The 18,522-nt window shown below is 45.4% G+C and overlaps 1 protein-coding gene and 1 long non-coding RNA gene across 50 annotated transcripts in view; both read right to left on the reverse strand.

Annotated features, from left to right (window-relative positions):
* LOC100521877 (pseudouridine-5'-phosphatase) overlaps positions 1-18,522 on the reverse strand; it is a 631,841-nt gene that overhangs the window by 486,037 nt on the left and 127,282 nt on the right. For all 49 annotated transcript variants that reach the window (XR_014835030.1, XR_014835028.1, XR_014834991.1 and 46 more), the window contains exon 4: positions 991-2,120. The gene's annotated coding sequence lies outside the window, so the exon portion shown is untranslated. The remainder of the gene's footprint in view (positions 1-990; positions 2,121-18,522) is intronic.
* On the reverse strand, positions 11,903-16,277 carry LOC146394451 (uncharacterized). Its single transcript, XR_014835084.1, has 3 exons — positions 16,005-16,277; positions 12,799-15,933; positions 11,903-12,511 (listed from the first exon to the last, which is right to left on the reverse strand). It is a non-coding gene; the product is annotated as an uncharacterized LOC146394451 (long non-coding RNA).

An 18,522-nucleotide genomic window follows, 5' to 3' on the forward strand; every position in this document is an offset into this window, starting at 1 on the left:
TCAAACCTGTATCTCCATGGAGACTAGTCGAGTTCATTACTGCTGAGCCACAGTGGGAACTCGCATCTTTTCTCTTTCTTTTTTCTTTTCTCTTTGCTCAGGGCATGAGGAAGTTCTCACGTCAGGGATGGAACCCATGCTGCTGTAGTGGCAATGCCAGATCCTTAGCCCACTGAGCCACCAGGGAACTCCCTATTCATCTTTTCAAAGAAGGGAACACCCATTGCTCTCCCAGTGGCTCCAAACTCAGAATTTCAGGGTCTAATTGCAATGTGCTAACTTATCAAGCCAAGCTGCTCATCCATAAAGTTACACTGGAGGACAAGAGAGAAAGATTTGCATGATGGGTGGGGTCCATGGATGTCACAGACACTTCCAGACTCAGCTCCCACTTTGGAGCCCTAGGGTCAAGGTCACAGCACCAAGATGGTGGACCAAGTTCACTGGGCCACTCAGTGGTGTGTTTACAAAGACCCCCATGGCCAGAGCGTTTGGAGCTTGAGACAGCAGCTTCCAGTACAATTCTGGACATGCTGTGTCTCAGCTACTTCCTCAGAGAAATCTGAACGCAGGTTCCACTCCAAGAACAACACGGCAGCACGGGGTGGTGCTGCTACTGCTTATCTGGACATTTCAACCCCTCCTGGTACTTCTGGCATGAGAATCAAAGCTTGTCGTGTACTGACCCTTCTAGGAGCCCACAAATCAAGGTGGAAACTCTCCCCTCCGATTGTGTCAGTGTGGAATACAAACCAAATCGTTAGCAACTCAAGAGGCATTTCAAACATTCCCCAGTGTGGACCCATGCAAAACAGGGCATTCCTGCTTGTGAATTCGGATCACTCCTCACACAGACCTGAAGGATGCATATCCTAGGCAACAGAAATGTGCTGTGCGAAAGAAATCTTCCCAGATGCTTTTCTGTACTGGCCGCAGTTAAACTTACATTTAAACAAACAGCAGAGGTGGGGGGGCGGGGATGGTTCTTACCTCTCTACCAAGTGGTCCTTCGGCAAATCAGCTCTCTGGCCTCCGAGTCACTCCATGAACGGGCAGAAAGAAGCGGGTCTCATTGTGGGGGCTGCAGGCTGCCCTCCTCACCTTAGGGGGAGTAGAAACTTGGGCGCCAAGGCTTCAGGATGTAGATGCCCAAGTGTCACGTGCAATTATCTCAGAGGCGAGGGCTTGGCTGGACACATCGACGTCCCGCAGATAGGAACGTGGCGTCTTTGACGGAGAATCAATAGTACACACATTCGTGGAATTTGTGCCTCATAAGAGAGACCGTTTCTCTGCTGACACACATCTCCTCTACTTTAAAGAATGATCGATGGCTTACGTTCAAGACATCGGACTGCATTTACTGCGCTCGTGAGATAAATTATTCTTCTCTTCCGTTGTGGTCTGAGTCGGTGACTTCAAATGCCTGGGTCATTCCAGCAAGGCAGGTACACCTGTTTACAAGCTCTCAGCAGCACCCAAGCTAGGACATCTGCTTGGAGTCCCCGTGATGGGGCTCCCAGGTCAGTAACTTGCAGAACCAAGAGCTGGGAGGCTCTCTGCCAGCTGAGGCTAGACTGCGGGAGCCCTTATCTTGCCAGGTCTTATAAAGCTCCACCATGGCGAAGCGAGTCAGCCCAGTGGGAAAGGCACAGGGTCCCTACGGAGAATCTGAACCTGTGCTCTGTCGTTCTGCAAGAAGGGGACTGTGGATTCAGCAGGAAGACAGCCAAGAAGTTCTGGGAAACTCCAGGGTTCCAAGGCCTGGGGACCTCCTGGACTGGCCTGGACCCTGGAGCGTGCAGCTGGGTCCCAGGCTACCATGAAACGGTACTTCCCCGATGCCTCCTCACAGAGTAGGGGGCAATTAAACACTACTTCAAAGCATGGACAGCATTAGGGAAAACTCCCATGGATGTGGGTTCAAGAACATTCCAGTGACAGAGACACCTGTCTGCCTTCTTTGCCTTTCAAGTCCAGTTCTGCAGGGTGCACTGCATATATCAGGAAATGCTACCGCCTAGAAGCCCTCTGGTTTTTCAATGATCTCTCTGATGAAGCCCAGGAGGCTCTTCAAGCTGAATTCCATCTTCAGTGGGTAACACTGAGTCAAGTTCTTCCTAAAAAAAAAAAAAGGGGAAACAAACTAGAATCAACCATGGAAACCTCAGGAGTTCTCACTGGGGCTCAGGGGTAATGAACCCGACTATGATCCATGAGGATGTGGGTTCGATCCCTGGCCGCACTCCGTGGGTTAAGGATCCAGTGTTGCCATGAGCTGTGGTGTAGGCGCTGATCCTGCGTTGTTGTGTCTGTGACATAGGCCAGCTGCTGTAGCTCCAATTAGACCCCTAGCCTGGGAATTGCCACATGCCAAACATGTGGCCCTAAAAAGCAAAAGAAAAAAAAAAAAGTGTATCTGTTTTGCTCTGTGTGATTAAAATCATTGGGATAAAGTAGCCTGAAGTTTAATTTCAGTTTTAATTTGTTTTTAATAAATTCGTATCACTGACCAGATTGAATTCACCACTAAGGAATGAGAAAGCAGCAGGAACAGGCTCAATTTAGGTCAATTGTTGGTGATGATGCCTACTCAAAGGCAGATTATGTAAGAAAAGACCAAATGCCAGTAATTCTGCCAGACTAAAAACAACAGCAAAGAAGCCAAAACCAAAATGGGAAAAAAAAAAACTTTCAAGAATCAATTCTGGGCCATCTTAGCCAAGGGTTATTTTTACAGATTATACTTCACAGATGGCCAGTCATGACAGTATTATGAAACCACCAACAGCAAAAAGGTAAGACTTTTGGAGTTTCTGTCATGGCACAGTGGTTAATGAATCCAACTAGGAACCATGAGGTTGCGGGTTCGATTCCTGGCCTTGCTCAGTGGGTTAAGGATCCGGCGTTGCTGTGAGCTGTTGTGTGGGTCACAGACGCAGCTCGGATCCCATGTTGCTATGGCTCTGGCATCAGCCGGTGGCTACAGCTCCGATTAGACCCCCAGCCTGGGAACCTCCATATGCCACGGGAGCAGCTCAAGAAAAGGCAAAAAGACAAAAATAAAAAAGGTAAGACTTTCAGTATGGCCAAAAATGTGAACTACATTCTACAACCTGGGTTTCCTGTCTCTTGATAACATGGCCTGCATTCAGTCCATTCCCAAGCCCTTGGCTAAGCTCATAACCTCTGAACTTTAGATGTGCAGGCTTATACCTTAAAACAACTATCAAATAGGACTGCTTGTAAGAGATCTGGAGCAGATCAAAGAAGATACTGCCATGATCACATATCAAGCAACAGGCACAGGATAAATATCTCTAGACAAGAAATAAAGACTCAAGATTCATGGCTGAGAGTTGCTTCTCACTCAGTGTTAGATGTTGTGGTTTTTGGTTTTGGTTTTGGTCTTTTTAGGGCCATACCCACAGCATATGGAGGTTCCCAGGCTAAGGGTCGAATTGGAGCTGTAGCTGCTTGCCTACATCACAGACACAGCAATGTCAGATCCGAGCCGTGTATGCAACCTACACCGCAGCTCATGGCAATGCTGGATCCTTAACCCACTGAGTGAGGCCAGGAATCAAATTTGTGTCCTCATGGATGCTAGTCAGATTTGGTTCTGCTGAGCCATGGTGGGAACTCCCAATATCATGACTGTTAGAAAATATTATAACATAATGTTGTAACATATAAAATATAATGCAATAGTTGGTGTTATATTCGATAACACTGTTATCTTCCAAAGTATGTCTTCTTGCAGCTCAATTAGCAGCCATTTGCCCATACAAATCAATATACTGTGATTAAAATATTTCAGAGTAGATACATGCAGGATCTTGAGAAAGTGCCTTTTTAAATTTTCTTTAGCGATTCAATCACATTTGGTCACTACGCTCCCCCGTCCTGACCTAGATACACTGACAAAAATATCTTCATGATTCAGACTTTCCCAGACATATTGATGAAGGGAACAGAGTGAAATTGCTAATTAGAGAGTTTGAGATCATGAGTGAGTGTGTTCCACAAAATCCTTGTAGATAAAAATCAAAGTGATAAACGAGCTGTTACCACTTTGGAAATAAAGACCGTGGCATCGTATTGTCATGGGCATTGCTTCAGAGGCACAAATGGCATATTGAAGGAGTGGAATCCAAAGGGGGAAATACATATGAATGAAAAGGGAGGGCACTGAATCCCTCATGCGCGAGATATCCTTTGGTGTAAAAAGTTTGGTTTTACCGCTGTGATCCGGCACGCACGTCTGTGGGTACATGTGCACACGTTCTTAGAACCATGTTACGGCAAGACGGAACAGAGCAGTGGGTCTGTGCTTCCCTGCCCTTCTCAGAGCCAGAGGGGAGCACCTCCAGATGAGTGACACCCACGCGACCTGAGGTCGGTTTTGGGAATTCATGCTCGGTCCTTGCTGAAAACCAGCAACGAGTGACAGTCCAGGACTAAGGAGAGGTGGGCTCCTGACTGTTTGGGCTGGTCCTCACCTGTGAGTTCTGGGTGAAAGTCACATTGTTAACGCTGCTATGACACTGTTATAACTCCTTGTTAATGTTTCCCTTATGGTTTTTCAATATAATTTTAAGATTTCCTCATAGAGTCTTATCACTGGGTTTTTTTTTTTTCTATTCATTACTCATGCGTGACATTTTGGGGACTTCTGTGAAAGATGTTTTCTCAAAGTCTAGGTTCTAATTATTGCCGGCATAGAGCTACACAAATGCTGGTGAATATGTACGTTGTATCCAACACCCTTGATGAAAGTGCATGAAGTGTATCCATTTATCCAAATAGTCTTTGAGGTTTTCAAGGTAGACAGGGAATACGCTCTGAGAGATAACAACTCCTTTGTCATCTTCTTATGTTTCGTTTTACTTTTTTCCTTATATGATCGAGCTGGCCGTTAGGACTGCTAATACAAAGCTAAACGGAGATGGTAATAAAAAGTCTTCTTCCTCCTGACCTTCAAAAGGAATACTTTTCACCTTTTCACCATTAAATAGGATGCTTCATACAGAGAAGGGACTTGTGGTTGCCAAGGGGGAGCAGGAGGGAGTGGGATGGATGGGGCCTTTGGGGTTCGTACATGCAAACGAGGACATTGAGAATGGATCAGCCAGGGGGTCCTGCTGTGCAGCACAGGGAACTCAATCCAGTCTCTTGGAAGAGACCAGGATGGAAGATTCCATGAGAACGGGAATGGATCTATATGGACGACAGTCCCTTTGCTGTACAGCAGAAATGGACACGACATAGTCAATCAACTATACTTCAATGAAAACATTTTAAAAATACGATGTTTCAACGCGGTTTTTTCGACAGGTATTATTTCCCTACCTAGGAAAGTTATTTTCTATCCCTAATGGCTAAGGATCTTTTCTTTTTTTAAGTCAGAAATAGATATTGACTTTATCAAATGGTTTTCTTAATTTAGTAAAATGATCATGTAACTTTTCCCTGGTAATTAATGGGCTGATCTCTTTAATCTAGGTTTGTATTTATAGGATAAACCTAATATTTCCATGATAATTATTCTTTAAACACTGCTAAGCTGTTTTCTTAACCTCTTATTTAGGATTTTTGTCCCTATATTTATTCTCCTTGGGGAATTTAGTTATTAAGTTAGGTAGTCTCAAAAAATGTGGTGAGTTTCTTATTTTTCTGTTCTCTGGAAGAGTTGTGTTGGTTTGAAATTACTTGTTGATTGTTAGAATTAACATATAAACTCATCAGCACATCTTTGTGGAAAGATTTTTTTTTTTAACTACTGACTCAAATTTTTATTTATTTATTTATTTATTTGGTCTGTTTACGGCTGCATCCTCGGCATATAGAAGCGGCCAGGCTAGAGGTCGAATCAGAGCGGTAACTGCTAGCCTACACCACAGCCACAGCCACACCAGATCTGAGCCATGTCTGCAACCTATACCGCAGCTCAGGGCAATGCCAGATCCTTAACCCACTGCACGAGGCCAGCGTTTGAATCCATGTCCTCATGGATACTAGTTGGGTTTGTTACCACTGAGCCACGACAGGACCTCCCCAACGCAACTTTTAGTGTTGATATCTTCTTGGGTCCGTTACATTTTTCCAGAGTTTTGGACATCAATTTGTCAGTGGAAAGCTGACAATGCTGTCATTATCTTATCTTGATCTTGCAGTGTCTATACTTTAAAAAAAGTAGTTTATAGTTATTTGTCCCCTGCCCACCTCTTTCTCTTCCCTTCTCTCGCCCCCTCCCATCTTGTCAGATGTTTTCCAGTTTTACTAACTTCTTGTTTGTGATCCAGAGAAGTTTAACCAGTTGTTCTTTCCCTAACTCCTCATGCTAGATGCTCAAGGCATAAATTTCCACCCTACTTCTCTGTTATTATGAATATCTAAGGCTTTAAATCTTCTTCTGCTTATCATATCCCCATTTTAAAAGTATATGGTGTTACTGCTGTTTATCTATATTTTCGGTTTCCATTATGCCTTCTTTTAGGCGTCCACATTTTTTAAATGCATGCTCTAAACGTTCCATGTGGAGGTTTCCAGTTTATCGCTTTTCTGGTTTCTAGCATAATGCATTATGGGGAGAGACGGTGACTTACACGCTACCAGCCTGGTAAGACTTATTGATACTCTGCTCTACAAACGAAATACTCAATTTTCATAACTATTCCATCTATTATACTGAGATATGTATTTTCTTTCTTTGCAGGCTGCAAAGTACTTTTACTCACGTGAAAGGTATGATTTTCATGGCATTTTCTGCTTTTAAAATTTGCCCTCTGTTCGAGTTCCCTGGTGGCCCAGCAGGTAATGGCATGGTCCATGCTGTGCCTCTGGCTATCGCTGTGCCATGGGCTTGATCCCTGACCCTGGAACTTCTGCATGCTGTGGGGTGTGGCCAAAAAAATTAATTTCCATTATGTAGAGAAGTAACTAAATTGCTGCAAAATGTTCAAAAATTAATTCAAGTATGTTGAAAGAGTGTAGCATATGCATCTTACAGCTGTTCACCAGGCATTAAGAATAAGTGACAAAACAGATGAACAAAATGCTTGTCCCTGTGGACTTAGCACGCAGAAGGGGAGAGATGAGTGCTCACAAAGTTTCTGTTGTGTTAAATGCCCCTGAAGGAAAGTACACGATGCGGTGATCAAGCTTCTCTTCGTGAGCAAGGCCTGTGGCTATAACCTGAATGTCATCACTAGCTGGACTCAGCAGTCTCCACACAGAAATAGAGAAAAGTCACCCAGGAATATGACTCATTCAGAAAAGTTGAAAACCTAACTATCCATGGAGAGATGAAGGGATTAAGAAGATGTGGTACATATACACAACGGAATACTACTCAGCCATAAAAAAGAATGACACCACGCCATTTGCAGCAACACGGATGCAACTAGAGATTCTCATACTAAGAGAAGTAAGTCATAAAGAGAAAGAGAAATACCATATGATATCACTTCTATGTGGAATCTAACATAAGGCACAAATGACCCTATCTACAGAAGAGGAACAGACTCACAGACAGAGAATGGAGTTGTGGTTGCCAAGGGGGAGGGCGGAGGGAGTGGGATGGACAGGGAGGTTGGGATTTGTAGATGTAAACTATGACACTGAGAATGGACAAGCCATGAGGTCCTGCTGTCCAGCACAGGGAACTCTATCCAGTCTCTTGGGATAGAACATGATGGAAGAGAATATGAGAAAGGGAATGGATACTGGGTCACTTTGCTGTGCAGTAGAAATTGACAGAACATTGTAAATCAACTCTACTTTAATAAAAAGAACTTAAAAAGAGAAAGGTTCAAGGATGGGTGTATCCCTCTCTCTCGCCTGCTGTGTGTTTCATGCTCGTTTCCCTCCCATCTCCCTAGTTTCTAGCAACTCGCCTTCCTTTCTGCTTCTGCCACTTATCTGTCCCTCTGTTTTTTGGTTCCTCATCACCATCATTGTATTTCTCTGAACACCCAGGTGCTCAGGACAAAGCTCCCGCATCTCTGCAGATGCGACTTGCTCAGGAGTTTCTAATGCCACGCACACTCCGTGAACTGATTTTTTTTACCCAAACCAAAAGTTACATGGGTCGTCCGATGTCTTCCTTCATTGAGAACGTGGATCTATAAACACGAAAGGGTGTTTTAGGTTGTCCCCATGCTCTCTATATTTGTGACGAATGCGATCACTCCAGATGAGGTCCAAAGTGATGTTCCTTCCATCTCCGTCATGTTCAACATCAACGTTTGTTTATAGTGTAGTGGTGTGAGGTTATGTGAGGCTTTCTGTGCACTTCTGTTTGTTTCTTTGCCTTTGGTGAGACTGATGACTCTGAAGATTCATACTGCTCTGGTACTCAATTAAAACGTCTGGTTATTTCTATTTTTACTGTTGATCCACCCTGTTCCCCCCCAAGTTGGTACTTGAGTGGCTGGTGTATTTGACCAATAAAGAGACTTGGCAGCTATCCACCTGCACCTTGTTAAATTCATTCCATTGATCCAAGCCAGCAAGACTCCTCTGCATATTTCTTTCTGTCTTTCTTTCCCTTTCTTTCTTCCTTCCATCCTTCCTTCCTTCCTTCCTTTCTTTCTTTCTTTCCTTCCTTCCTTCTTTCTTTTTTCTTTCTTTCTTTCTTTCTTTCTTTCTTTCTTTCTTTCTTTCCTTCCTTCCTTCCTTCCTTCTTTCTTTTCTTTCTCTCTCTCTCTCTCTCTCTCTCTCTCTCTCTCTCTCTTTTCCTATATTTTTGCCTCTCTCTTTCTTTCTTTTGTCTTTTTAGGCCTGCACTTGCTGCATATGGAAGTTCCCAGGCTAGGGGTTGAATCAGAGCTGCAGTTGCCAGCCTACACCACAGCCACAGCAACACCAGATATGAGCCACGTCTGCGACCTACACCACAGCTCACGGCAACACTCGATCCTTAAGCAAGACCAGGGATTGAACTGGAGTCCTAGTGGCTAGCAGCCAGGGTCGTGACAGCTGAGCCACAACAGGAACTCCTGGATCTTGATTCCTTTCTTCAATTCCTAGTTTCTTGGGGTCTCAGTTTGCTTAGTCCATGGATTAGCTCCTCATTCCCTTACTCTGCAACCGTGATCAGCAGGCTATCCTTTTCCTTGTCCAACTCTCACAGATGAAAATGGTCAACAGGAGAGGACCAACCAGCAAGCAGGAAAGGGACCAAGAGAAACTCCCCTCCAGGTGGACCTCCATCCCCTAAGCATCAAAGTCAATAGCGTTAAATTGACCTTAATTTTAGCACCACTCATTCCTCAAAGCTAGGACGGGAAACATCAAAATTCTGCACAACTGGAGATCCTGTCCTTCAAAAGGACTGCATTTCTCCTCTTTACTAGTCCAGGGAAGCCAGTGTGCTCTGACATGACCTGTTCATAAGAAACTCACCCTGACTCACAGTGACCTCCACTTTCTTAGTGAAGAGCTGGCCAGCCGTCTTTTAAAATACTCCATTTCCTAGATGCAAAGTATCACCTTTGGAATGGATAAGCCATGCGATCCTGCTGTACAGCCCTGGGAAGCATATCTAGTCACTTGTGATGGAGGGTGATCATGTGAGAAAAAGAATGTATCTATGTATGTGTGACGGGATCATGTTGCTGTCCAGTAGAAAATTGACAGAACACTGTAAACCAGTGATAATGGAAAAAATAAAAATCATTTTGAAAAATAGTCCATTTCCAAATACTCCTTGGGGATGACATGAAGCGCATGTCCTCTCAGAGCCCAAGGAACTCCTCAGTGATCTCACGTGAGTTCTGGTCCCCACCGGCTGCCTCCCCCACCTCACCCCCGCCCCCGGCTGCCCCCACCTGACTTCTTCAAGGCATTTGACACTGTCAACCACCCCATCTCTCTTGCTTGCACATGTGCGCCATGCATCTTTTTCTTGGGGTTTTGAAAAATCAGAATAGGTGTTCATGTTCAATTTTGAGGATGGAACTCTCTCCTGTCTTATAAATGCCTTCTCCACACTGCCACTGATGATTAGTCCAGACAGTGTGTAAGCGCTTTCGTGAACTGGACAAGCAGCTTATCCAGGCTAGAAAATCTCTCTTCCATGATGAGGTTTCCCTTGGAACCTCCCTGTGGTCTTAGGAGTCCCATGTTCTTCCATATGTTAATTTCACAAGGACCAGTAATTATCTGACTTCGCCAAGTCACAGAAGAGGCAGTGAAAATGAAAGTCCAGCAGATAGGCTATCTTGTTCTGAAAGAATTAGTCAATGTTTTCTGTTCTTCTTTTTTCTTTTTGGTCTTTTTAGGACTGCACCTGCAGTATATGGACATTCCCAAGCCAGGGATCGAATCTGAGCTACAGCTGCCAGCCTAGACCACAGCCACAGCAATGTCGGATTGGAGCCACGTCTGCAACCTACACGACAGCCACAGCCACTCCGGATTTGAGCCACATCTTCTACCTACACTGCAGATCACGGCAACCCCAGATCCTTAACCCACTCAGCGAGGCCAGGGATTAAACCCGCAACCTCATGGATACTAGTCAGAGTTGTTACCGCTGAGCCGCAATGGGAACACCCGTCAATGGTTTTTTAGCAGCCTTTGGGTGATGGATGGTACACCTGGAATTTAAAAGGCTGTCTGTGAGACAGCTTGACGTAATGCAAGACCGCGATTATTCATAGCTATTTCCAACTTATGATCAATTTGGCCAAAGGTATTACAGATGTGGCGAGAACTCTAAAGAACATATAAAACTACAGGAGTGAACAAATGCACATAATTCCCCAGCACAAGTTACCAAGTCATCCCATGCTGGCGTTTTCTGTGAACACAGGCATACCTTGGAGATATTGCAGATTCCAGTTCGAGACCACCACAATAAAGTCAATATCACATTCAGCAAGTACGACAATTTTTTTCCCCAGTGCATATAAAAGTTAGGTTTACGCGGCACTGTCATCTATTATGTGTGTGACAGCATTGTGTCTAAAAACAATGTACGTACATTAATTAAAATACTTTACTACTAAAAACTGCTAACCCTCATTTGGGCCTCCATCGAGTTGCAGTCTTTTTGCTGGAGGAGCGTTTACAATGTTGCAAGAATTACCACACAGGGAATACACAGACATGAAGGGAGCAAACGCTGCTGGGAAAATGGTGCCAATAGACTGGCTTAATGCAGAGCTGCCACCAACCTCCAGGTTGTAAAAAACACAGCATCTGTGGAGTGTCATATCATGAGGTATGCCTGTAGTTGCTTGCTTCGTGTTTATTATTATTTTTTTGAATGGGGAAGTCAGTAATGAAAAATAAGAGAAGGCAGGGAATGCCAAATAATCAGGAAAAAGAATTATAGGAGGATCCAATTAAAGTTGAGACTTTGGAGCTCCCAAAGTTGTGGCTTAGCGGTAATGAACCTGACTAGTATCCACGAGGATGTGGGTTCGATCCCTGTCCTCGCTCCGTGGGTTAAAGGATCCAGTGTTGCCATGAACTGTGGTGTAGTTTGCAGACATGTCTCAGATCTGGCATTGCTGTGGCTGTGGTGTAGGCTGGTGATTCCAGCTCCAAATCAACCTCTAGCCTGAGACTTTCCGTAGTCTGCACCTGCAGCCCTAAAAATAAAAATAAAGTTGAGACTTTTATGCATCCTGCCCTTTCATCCCCACATGGCCTTTCTGAGCAAGCTTCTGCCTTTGGGTCTTCCCCACCTAGGGTGAAGAATATATAAGAGGAGTTCCTGTCCCTCAACTCCTAAGTCTTGCTCCAACCGAGAGCCTTTTTTCAGATACTGTGGTTTGGCATCTGTGTGGTAATTCACCTCCTCAAAGGTGGAGCTTCATTTTAATTTTTTCTATTCCTCCTTTGTTTTCTACTGTGTGGATCAAGAAAGGAGAGACATCAGTAGCCAAGCTGATCAATGAAAAACTTGTTATTTTCTGTTTGCTTCTAAAATTGGGACATATACAACCAATGTAGCGTGCCCATTTGCTCTAGTGTAATTGGCATACAGTTTCATATGGATATATTATATGTTTTTAACATTTAAACGGTGCAGTCCACAGCCCCTACTCAACTGCCAACTCCAAGAGGGTTGATCCACTTCGCACACATTCGTTGAGCTGAGTTGAATCAGCCCAGTTAGAGAAGTAGTCTTGGGAGTTCCTGTTGTGGCTCAGTCGGTTACAAACTAGTAGTAGTACCCATGGGGATGTGGGTTCGATCCCTGGCCTTGCTCAGGGGGTTAAGGATCCGGCGTTGCCTTGAGATGTGGTTTGGGTCACAGATGCAGCTCAGATCTGGTGTTACTCTGGCTGTGGTGTAGACTGGCCGCTGCAGCTCCAATTCGATCCCAGCCTGGAAACTTCCATATGCCATGGGTGCAGCCCTAAAAAGATAAGAAAGAAAGAGAGAGAGGGAGGGAGGAAGAGGGGGAGGAAGAAAGAATCAGTCCTATGATCTGCTCATTTCATATAAGAACCACTTGGACTTCCCGTGTGTTCACAACATCATATAAGAACCACTGTGGGGAGTTCCCGTCGTGGCGCAGTGGTTAACGAATCCGACTAGGAACCATGAGGTTGCGGGTTCGGTCCCTGCCCTTGCTCAGTGGGTTAACGATCCGGCGTTGCCGTGAGCTGTGGTGTAGGTTTCAGACGCGGCTCGGATCCCGCGTTGCTGTGGCTCTGGTGTAGGCCGGTGGCCACAGCTCCGATGAGACCCCTAGCCTGGGAACCTCCATATGCCGCAGGAGCGGCCCAAGAAATAGCAACAACAACAACAAAAGAGACGAAAGACAAAAAAAAGAACGACTGTGGGGAAAGGAGCAATAAAATTTTGGTCACATGCTTCAAGAACAGACACATGCACCCTCATGTTCACAACAGCACTACTCGCAATAGCCAAGACATGGAAACAACCTAAATGTCCATCGATAGATGACTGGATTAAGAAGATGTGGTCCATATACACAATGGAATACTACTCAGCCACCAAAAAGAACAAAACAATGCCATGTGCAGCAACATGAATGAGTGGAACGAGAGACTCTCATTCTGAGTGAAATAAGTCAGAAAGAGAAAGACAAATACCACATGATATCACTCACACCTGGAATCTAATATACGGCTCAAAGGAACCTTTCCACACACACAAAAAAAAAAAAAATCATGGACTTGGAGAAGAGACTTGTGGTTGCCAAGGGAGACAGGGAGGGAGTGGGATGGATTGGGGATCTGGGGTTCATAGATGCAAATGATTGCCTTTGGAATGGATAAGCAATGAAATCCTGCTGTGTAGCCCTGGAAACTATATCTAGTCACTTATGATGGAGCATGATCATGGGAGGGAAAAAAGTGTATATATATATGTATGACTGGGTCACTTTGCTGTATGGTAGAAAATTGACAGAATGCTGTAAATCACCTATAATGGAAAAAATAAAAATCACTAAAAAAAGAATGTGGGTCACATGTATTTTTCTATACAAGACTGACAATATTAGGATAATGGATATCATCCTAAGTGGCTGTTTTTCCACTGTTCTCAAAAAGAGCTGCTATCAAACCTACTTCAGGCTGATGTTCTCTGAGTACAAAAAACGTGTGTGGGATATAATCATGCAGTTTTACCAGGTTCTAGGGAAGACTCTGGGTGGCCTCTGTCCCTCTTTCCATGGAACCATCCCTTATAGGTCTTCCTGAAGAGTTTCCCATGCCCAGAGGTACCTGCTGGGCCGTGAACAGATGCAGCCTGGTTATAACGTGCTTCACCTTTTTGGGCATTCTTTTCTGTCTTCCCATCGATACATCACAGCAGGGACTTGGGGAACAGGAAGCCGTCTCAGGAGCTGTCGACTCCAGCTCCTTTACAGCTGGAGGCACAGAGGCCAAGAGGCTGAGAGACTGACAGCCGCGTGCACGCACATTCTCCCAGCTGGGGAGCGGTAGGGCTCATTTTCCTGAGATCTACTCTTGTGTCCTTTCGACTCCACCCCACCGCCACTATTCTGAACTGCAGCCTCAGCCGAGGAGGCAAACACCTCAGAGGCCACTGCGATCAGGTCCTTGGAAATATATAGCCCCAAGCGCATGCTCAGCCACATGCTGGCAGCCACCCGAGCTCCAGCTTTACCTCCGAGGAAAAATAAAATATAACGTGTGTCATTTGCATAAAGCGGACATTCAGGTAAATTCAGGGCACGCAGAAGACTTCGTGTTTCTGGATTGTTTTCCTTTCCACAGAGATGCCCTTTGTGTTTGGCACCGTTTCCAATCCCTCTCTTCCCAGAAGGTGATAGACTCTAAGCAGCCTATGTTTACCTTGTGACCCTTTTTTTTTTTTCCCTCTCTCTTTTAAATCCTTTTTTAAAAGATAGGAAATAAATGGTGAAAATAACAGTTGAGTCAGGTTATGTAAGCAGCTGATTTGGGCAATCACAAGGCACATCATTTACTTGCAGGGTAGGCAAGAAAAAAATTCCTAAAGACGGACCAAAACTCAAGGGCACATGACCTGGGCATGCGCGGCCAACGGAATTAACACGAGGCAAAAGGCAACTCCATCTGTGGGAGTCAGAGAAGAACACACTTCCCTGGAGTGCAAGAGTGCTGGCAGGCTGTGTGCTGAAGAAGCGTGATGGCTGAAAGGTCAAGGGCTTCTAAGATTGTAGGCACCCCCACAAACCCAAGCCTGAGGTCTTTAGCTACAAAGTGGAAGATAGACAACTCAAGTAGAGGCTCTTGAAAAGGTGAATAAAACATGTGACAAAAGCAACCTTCCATGCACGGTGATAAGCACCAAGAGCCAATACACCTGTGGCAGGGCTTTCCATGCAAAGTCTCCCCAAGCCAAGAGGCTGTAACAAAGGAGAGTCTTACATTCTTTATACTTGATGCTCAGGACCCTGGACCACTGTTCCTATCTGATGACCCGCCTATTGTGGGGAGGAGGGGGTGGGGGGATAGAAAGCCTGATGTTCTAACTTCAGGTCTTCAGCCGTGCAGAGTCTCCCCAAGCCAAGATGCAGTCACAGTCAAAGAAGGTTCCCAATCTAGTGTTCTTTACACTGGTGCTCAGGACCCTGGACAGCGGCACCATCATTTCTCCTATCTGATGGCCTGCCAGTTGTGGGGATAGGAACCTTGATGATGTTCTAACATCAGGTCTTCAGTAGGACAAGCCGTCCCCTGCAATTCTCCCCCACCCCCGCAAGCATTGCCACTTTCAACACAGTAAGCTCTCCCTCTGCCTCCTGCTCCCCATCTCATCAGCTACTGCCAAGAAGAGGTCCATTTGCTACCCTCCCTCTCTGGAGCTTGGAAAGCCCTTCCCTTGTTCTGATGGAGATGTCAGAAACCATTAGCATGGGATGAGGGGAACCGTCAAACCCAAAAGGGTGCTTTTGGTTAGGAGAGAGAGATCAAGAAACTGGAACTTAATTTTCTACAGATGCCTCTTTTTAGAATTTCCTTTTCTTTGACTAGAGACTGCCAAGGGTGGTTCAAACAAGCAAATTTTTCATAACTAGAGACTGAGCTGAGCATCGCATGCTAAGAAAAGAGATGGTGTTTGTTGTCGAAGTGCCCCCAGGCCATGGGGATAGATGGATAATAGACAGTGCCCTTGATGTAAGAATGTTAAACAGCCAATGATGGAATGCACCAAGAGCCCAGAGGGGAGCATCTGCTTCAATCTGGGGTTAGCGAGGGGTGCTTGAGGACGTGACCCCTTGAAGGAGTTCAGGATTTAGGCCTCTGTCTAAACACTTCTCAGGAATGCAAAGGGGAAAAGATGGAGAATAACACCATGTGTGTATGTGTGCAAACCCCTGCAGGACATTTGGTCCTGTCCAAAATGTCCACCAAGATATTTGGCCCATGCCAAAAGGTCCTTGATAACTGGTCCTCTCCAAAGCATCCATAAGATAGTTGGACCCTAAGACATCTGGTCCACGCCAAAAGGTCCTTGATGCTGGTACTGTCCAGAACATCCATGAGACATTTGGCTTGTAAGACATCTGGTCCACGCCAAAAGGTCCTTGATATTGGCCCTGTCCAGAATATCCATGAGATATTTGGTCCATAAGTCATCTGGTCTACACCAAAAGTTCCTTGATAACTGGTCCTCTCCAAAGCATCCATTAGATATTTGGACCATAAGACATCTGGTCCACGCCAAAAGGTCCTTGATGTTGGCCCTGTCCAGAATATCCATAAGACATTTGGTCTGTAAGACATCTGGTTTATACCAAACGTTCCTTGATGTTGGCACTGTCCAGAACATCCATGAGACATTTGGCTTGTAAGACATCTGGTCCACGCCAAAAGGTCCTTGATGTTGGTACTGTCCAGAACATCTGTAAGACATTTGGTCTGTAAGACATCTGGTTACGCCAAAAGTCCTTGATGTTGGCGCTGTCCAGAACATCCATGAGACATTTGGCTTGTAAGACATCTGGTCAAGCCAAAAGGTCCTTGATGTTGGCCATGTCCTGAACATCCATGAGACATTTGGTCTGTAAGACATCTGGTCCGTGGAACAAGATCCTTGATAGCTACTCCTGTCCAAAATATCCATGAGCATAGTGGGTCTGTGCCAAATGGTTCTGGACAGGACCAAATGTCAAGGACCTTTTGGCCTGAACCAAATGCCTTAAGGAGCAAATGTCGTATGGATAAAATGTCTTTATTCTGAGCAAGGCCAAATGTCTGCTCAGCGTGTGACCTTAGGGTGTGAGTGGATGGAAGAGTGCCCTTTCATTGGGAGGTAACAGATGATGATTCCCGGGGTGTGTAGGATAGGCAGTGTGGCTGGCTGAGAGAAGGGATTAAGAGACCCAAAGTCCTCCTTTGCCTGCTTGCCCCAAGTCCTGGAAGAAATGGGAGCCCTGCCAGGGTTCTCTATGGCTCTGAACACAATGACCCCCAAAGGCTGGCTGCTTCTCTTGAACAGTGTCCTACCTTCCATCAACCAGATGAACAAGCTCCACTTTCATCTAGAACTTGTTGGGTTTTTTTTTTTTCCTCCTTCTGCATTGCATCCTTATGTATTCATTTTTTTTAAAAAATAAAAACGCCAGTGAGAAACAATGAAGAATTGCCGTTGAAGCCATGATTTTGGCTCCACGACTTTTCATTATGTGACTTTGGGGAAATGACTCAATCCCTGGGGGCCTCAGTTTTCTCAAAACTGAAGTGGCGATAGCAATACGTCTCCTAAGATGAGATGAAGTCATCATTGACCAGACCTAACAGGTCATTGACAAGTGGGAGCTTATTGCTGTTCCCATGTAAATAGTGATCAATGGATGGACGAGACCAGAGTTAGTGGGATTTTCCTATAAAGGGCCAGAGGGCAAATATCTCCAGCTTTGGGGGCCCTATGAGCTCGATTTCAACTATGTTTTCAGCCCTAGCAGGAGTGCAACAGTGGACAATAATATGTGAGGAATGGGCAGGATTGTTTCCCGGAAACTTTATTGACAAGCACAGACAGGGGGCTGCATTTGGCCCAAGAGCATGGTTTGCAGACTCCCATTCTAGAACACTGTCCATGCGTCATGATATCGGAGATTTCTGTTATTTAAGCAGTTCGTCTTGGTTGCCATCACAGATACAGCAACAACCCAGCAACCTGTGGGGTAGGTCTTAGCTGTCTTTCTTTTGGCAAGGAAAGCCCAGTGATGTTAAGAGATGCACTGCAATCCCGTGATGGATGCCAGCAGGAAAATGGAAGCCCCAGGTCTTAAATTTCCACAGCCAGGCTCTGGTTCCCCCTAGGATGTTTCCTTCCTAACCAGGGGCTTAATGCTCCTTGATGATGGGGGTGGTTTGGGAGGAAAGCAGACTTCCATCTTTCTTGTGGCTCTGATATTTCTAATCTAGCCTCTTCCTCAGGCCTCCTCCAAGCTGGATTTTGCATTTTTCTTAGCAGACTCTTGGAATGCATACCTTCCAGGCTTTCTCTCTGTGCTGTGTGAATTCATCACGTCCAACCTGCTTGGCAGTCACACGTGTTATTGTCTTTGCTGGTGATTTCCAGCTTCCCGCATAAGGGGTGGCTGCCTCACAGCAGACTCCCCAGCCCTTAGTTTTATTTTGCAGAAGAAACAGTGGCCTCAGAAGCTGGAGGAAAGGGGGGCGTGCACCGTGTCTGATGTGTAGGGTCCCCAAAGGCCATCTCTGCCTCCACCCAAGGCTGGAAATGAAAGTCAGCTTTCAGGACACTGGACAATATGGTGTGAACCCAGTTTAATTTCTCCTGATGCCTTTAAATCCATATTTCAGATTTGCTGGTCCTTATCACCCTCTAGGGCTGGCAGCTGCCCAGGATGTGCATTTTGTGGGAAGCCTGAGAGAGGACTATAAATTCAGAGCAAGTCTGACCACTGAAACAGCAAGAGGTGAGGGTGACGTTGAGACCAGAGCCCCCGGCCCCTTTCGGAATTTTCTACCTCATGGTGAAGTTACGCTTTAACATGCTTTCAAGGGCGTCCCCTCTTCAGAGGATGGTTTACAACATCTTTAGGGAAGT

The sequence above is a fragment of the Sus scrofa genome, chromosome X (assembly GCF_054392235.1).
Source record: "Sus scrofa isolate SSC_HxYL_T2T_F1_AM1 chromosome X, Sscrofa_HxYL_maternal_Yorkshire_Landrace_v2.0, whole genome shotgun sequence".
NCBI lineage: Eukaryota > Metazoa > Chordata > Mammalia > Artiodactyla > Suidae > Sus > Sus scrofa.